Genomic DNA, 5648 nt, shown 5'->3' with positions numbered 1-5648 from the left:
TCAGCTCATCAAAATATGTGGATGAATAATTTTAAAAATCCAACTTAAACAGTACAGAAAAATACAAAGTTGTAAGGTCACTCAAAATCAGTCTATCCATAAATAACTAGTATTAATACTGGGTAAACAGCATATGCAGCTATCTATACATCTATCTGGAGAGATAGGTAGCAATACTTTTATAAAAATAAAACGGTACTCTTGGGACACGTGGATAGCTCAGTGGGTTAAGAGTCTGCCCTCAGCTCAGGTCATGATCCCGGGATCCTGGGATTGAGCCCCACATCAGGCTCCCTGCTCAGCGGGGAGCCTGTTTCTCTTTCTCCCTTTGCAGCTCCCCCAACTTGTGCGCTCTCTCTCTCAATCAAATAAATAAATAAGTATTAAAAACAATAATATGGTACTCTATATCCCTTTGTCCCTTCAGCCTATGGGCTCAGTGGCTTCTGACTCTTACACTAATCAGCGGGTTATCTCGGTCATATTTGACATCTTGCTTTTCCATTACCTGTATAATCAATTCCTTGCACTAAATTCCCCTCACTGAAAATACCTGAAGCAGTTTCATGTTAGACCTTGACTACTCTATGGTAGATGCTCTTTTTAATGAAAATATTCTAATTTTAGTGACTTTTACTTGAAATTAATACAACAAAAGAACATGAAGTAGAAAACTTTTTCCTTTAACATGAGGGGTGTTAACATTCTAAAAGCTCTTTCTAGGTTAAGAAAAGAAATTATGAAAACCTCTTCAAGTTGGAGTTGTTACGCCTAATATTTTTAACTGCTTTTCAATTTTAGACAGTAAAAGTAGACAATTCATGAAAAACTAGTACTCACAAGCTTTATTTTGTTTACTTATACTTATTTTGTTCAGGTTTGTAACATTCATATTCTAGAAAACAATTTCCACTGTTGCTCAGTATTAGTGAAGTTACATTTTTAAACTGGCTCTATTTCACTACAAAGTCAGTTTCACGCAGCCAATGCGGGTTACTTGCTTTGTTCACAGATACGTTCAAACAACAGGAAGAGTGTCTGGCACAAATAAATGCTGGTTGAATAAATTATTTACCAAAACTATTCACCTTCTTAGATTTTAAATTAGAATTTCCCACCTAATTGGCTGGATTTCATGGCTGTGTATGTAGATATGTATAAACACACTTAGACACAGTTTTTTCCTCATTCAAAGAGAATCTTGGCCACACAGTGCTGTTTGAGTCTCTTCCTGTTTGAAGACCTGACCCACTGTCTTCTGGCATTATCCGTTCTCTGCTCATTTTATCCAGTGTACTCTGAATATGGGTGTGTAAGCTGTCACAAATTCTTTACAATCCTAGTGGCCAGTGCCTGCCTATCATCATTATTTTATACTGTAAGCTTTTGTCCAGTTGTCTGCCACATTTGTGGGCAGAAGTTTAAAATGTGTCTTTTTGTTTTGATAGGGCTATGCTATTTTTGATGACATTCTTCAAGTCAACAAATATTTTGTACACATACTGTGTACGCAAATACACATACTGTGTACGACACAAGTATAGATGGCCAATGGACCCTATCCTCAAGGAGCTGGTCCTGTGGGGTAGATAAAATAAATCTGTTGATACAATATGAAGTAGAGAGTCAGATCTTAGGAGAAGGACAGCGCCTGGATGTTTTGAAGAGACAGTAACTACCAGGAGGAATGAAGGAAATGGACACTGACAGAAGGCCTGCCTGTTATTGGCAAGTAAGGAGGAGCCTTCCTACATGTCATCTCCTTTCATCTTCAGAATAATTCTGCAAGAAAAATGATCATTATTCCCATTTCACTGATACAGATACTGACCTTAAGTAATTATCCAAAGTAACACAGGGAGAGTTGAGACTGAAATCCAATTCTTCCTGATTCCAAAGCTGATACTCTTTCTCATGACCTAAGCCAAAGGCAGAGGCTTAACCGACTGAGCCACCCAGGTGCCCTAGGTAATAGTATTGATTCACTCCCCACCACCGCCCCCTGCTCCAAACTGAAGTTCTGCTCATTTAAAAAAAAAATATCTTGCTGAACTATGCTGTTTATATGAATAATATATCAGGCTAGGTTTTGTTTATGTACTTTTTTGTAATTAAAACTTTTTTTTTTAAGATTTTTTTTTTTTTTTGACAGAGAGAGATCACAAGTAGGCAGAGAGAGAGAGAGAGGAGGAAGCAGGCTCCCTGCTGAGCAGAGTGCCCGATGCGGGACTCGATCCCAGGACCCTGAGATCACGACCTGAGCCGAAGGCAGCGGCTTAACCCACTGAGCCACCCAGGCGCCCCTGTAATTAAAACCCTTAAAATTAAACTCCACACCACATATGGGGCTTGAACTCATGATCCTGAGATCAAGAGTCACATGCTTTACCAGCTATGCCACCCAGGCATCCCATGTGTTCTTTCTGAACTGTTTTTTTGGAATTTTACTTTTCAAATTTCTGTAGAATCATACCTTAATTTTATTTTTCAGTACTCTCAGACATGGACTAACAATGCAAGTCAAGCTGATCACTGTCCTCTGTGTAAGTTACAATACTCAGTCTGGGCCCTTGCTCCTATTTGATAAGCCTCTTTCATTGCTCCCCTACTTTCCAAATCCTGTTTGTTCACCAAGGCTCGGCTAAAATCCCTTCATAAAGTCTACATAACTCCCCTCAGTCCTACTGCTTATTATTTTCTCTGAATGTGTGTAGCACTGCATTCCCTCAAAACACTTAGAATTTAATTGTATGTGCTTTTAATTATTTCTATAAATGCTGCCAGTCTGATCCTTGTAGGGATTGTTATTTATACAGTTCTTGCCTTCTGCTTAGTGTGATGCCACCAAAAGAGCTTAGGGAGATGTCCTGGCCTGATATTGGAGTCGCAAACAAGCTCCTAGGACTTGAACTCATGACCCTGAGATCCAGGTCACATGCTTCACCAACTGAGCCAGCCAGGCACCCCTATGTGCTCTTTCTTAACTGTTACTCTGGCATCTTACTTTTCAGGGTTCTGTACAATCATACCTTATTTTTCAGTATTCTCAAACATGGACCAAGAAAGAGCACAAGTCAAACAAGCTCTCTGATACCCAGCCTATTTTTCTCTTCGTGTAAACAGTGCTATGCAAATGGAAGGTTACTAAAACATCTTAAAGAACATTAGCTTATAATTCGTGGGCCAGCAGACGGGTCTGTCAGCAAGATGCAAATACACACCTCAGTGCTTTAGATCACCCATTATTATGCTGTTTGGTTTTTATAAACCTCAGGACAGCACCAAGCTGTAAAATCAATATGAATGTCAATTTTTTATTGTTGTTTTAAATTGTGCTAATTTTATTTTTAATTTTCATTTTATAAAAGTTGTTTAAGTAACAATAATAATAGATTATTACATAGAAGGCATGTAGAGCGTACTGAGAATGTTGACTTTTAATAAATTGTGATTACAGCACACAGGTCAACAACAATGGATACCAAAGGGCAGTAATCAAATAAAAGTCTATGTACACTTTCACTTATCAGTTTAGGTAAAGACATTAATTTGTCACACGGCTACTGCCCTGATAAAGTGAGGCAACTACAGTTAAGGGGAAACGAATACAGAACACAGATGCTATAAGCAGTGCATGAAAGCAACAGATGTCAAACAAATAATTCAACAAATGTTTGTCTAACATTTTTATCAACAGGAAATCTAAAATAAGTGAGTTTCCCTCAGTAAATTTTCATAACTGTATGCACCATTAAGTGCTGACACAAATTCTGATTTACAGACTAAATTATGTAAAATATAGTTTGAAGGGCCTTATTTATTCTAATTTTTTAAATATGAGCACTGGCAGAGGCTAATTTGAACCTGGATTTGCATTAATTTGAAGTATGGCTGACAGGCTAAATAGGAGGAGAGGGGAAAAAACCCCCCACAACCACTCGGAGGACTTCCTAGGTGAAAACTATCTTCCTTTGTACCCCAAGTGGGTGAAAAATGCCTGATCATATTAGCACGGTATTTAGAGAAACAGTCAAGTATGGTCAAACTTCCTCCAACCTCCAAAACAAAAAATAAGCTCAGCAATTGAAAACATCTTGGAGGGGCATCTGGGTGGGTCAGTGGTTAAAGCCTCTACCTTCGGCTCAGGTCATGATCCCAGGGTCCTGGCATCAAGTCCCACATCGGGTTCTCTGCTCAGCAGGGAGCCTGCTTTCCACCCCTTCCCTCTGCCTGCCGTTCTGCTTACTTGTGATCTGTCAGATTTTAAATAAAATCTTAAAAAAAATTTTTTTTTGGAAACTACTCATTAATACAGAAATGTACATTTCAACAAAAGCAGGGGGGTACCTCTGATTCACAATTATCCTCAGCTGTTAACTGTTATCTAAAAACTTGATTATAACGCTTCAGATATAGCGGGGAAGTCTTTAAAAAAAAAAAAAAAACACCACAACAACACCCCACTAAAGCATTCAGCAGATAACAGGGAACACAGGTCTGATCTTTATGACTCAAAGCTGTTACTGCATAACTCTAGATACAACACACCGCTGCACACCCTGTGTCCAGAATTCAGTACCGCGAAAACATCTCTATTAGGAGGGCAATATAACAACAATAATAATAACAACAACAACCCTCTATTGATCCAGGAACTCTGGCACTGAAAGCGTGAACAAGCCAGGGTAATGATGTCACCAAGGGACGACAGGAATAGAACCCAAATCCCTCGGCTCCCAAGCTCGTGTTTTCTCCTAATTGTGCTCGTTTCTACTCATCCCCGAGCACCAAGTGTGAAGGGTTGGAGAAGGGAGTGGACACACATGAGCCGAGTCGGCGAGGTGGAGGCCGCACTGAGGGTCCCCAGGAACCACTCGGTGGCACTTTCCTTTGTTTTGGCTGAGGACGATGAAGGCAGCCGCAACCACAGCCCCCGGGGACCAAGAACTGGAACTAGGTACTGCCCGTGTGCTGACTCTCTCTTCCTCATTTTAGGCCTTTCCTTTTCACCCTCTCCCTTCCGGCCGGCCCCGCCGCGCTCCCCGCCGCGCTCCCCGCCGCACTGCGCGGGCACCCCCCTCTCCGGCTCCGGCTCCGCTCCGCACTTCCCTGCCGCCGTCCCCGCCGAGGGGCAGCCGCGGCTCCCCCGCGCCCTTCGGTGGTCCGGGCGCTCCCGGCTAGGAAACCCGAGCGCTGGGCGAGCGTTCGGCGTTTCCACCCTTAGAAACTCAAGCGGTGGGAACAGGGCTGATACCAAGTCGGCTCTGCCGTGGGTCTGCGGAGCTCGCCAGGACAAAGCAAATTGGAGACAATAAGCAAAGAGCCTTTCTGTCCTCTCCCCGCCCAGCCATCCCCTGGGCAACCTCCCACTGGAGGACGCCTTCCCGAGCGCGTGTTTACACTTTCCCTGCACCGGGCGGAGGAGACGAGCGCTCGCGCACTCCGGGGGATTCCAAACCGTTACTCCGCCCGCCGGGGTGGGGCCAGCCCAACGGCCGAGCCTGCGCAGTGGGCCTGACCGGCTCCGGGAGCCCAGCGCACTACAAGTCCCAGAAGGCAACGCTCTGCGGAGGCGGGCAGGCGCCTTACCTGCCGCGAGCGTATTCCTCCGGCTACTACTGCTCTCCCCCTTCCCTGCTTCCGTGTGT

The sequence above is a fragment of the Mustela putorius genome, unplaced genomic scaffold (assembly GCF_011764305.1).
Source record: "Mustela putorius furo isolate JIRA1106 unplaced genomic scaffold, ASM1176430v1.1 tig00003845_pilon_pilon_pilon, whole genome shotgun sequence".
Classification (NCBI taxonomy): domain Eukaryota; kingdom Metazoa; phylum Chordata; class Mammalia; order Carnivora; family Mustelidae; genus Mustela; species Mustela putorius.
Note: the sequence above shows the minus strand (reverse complement) of the source record.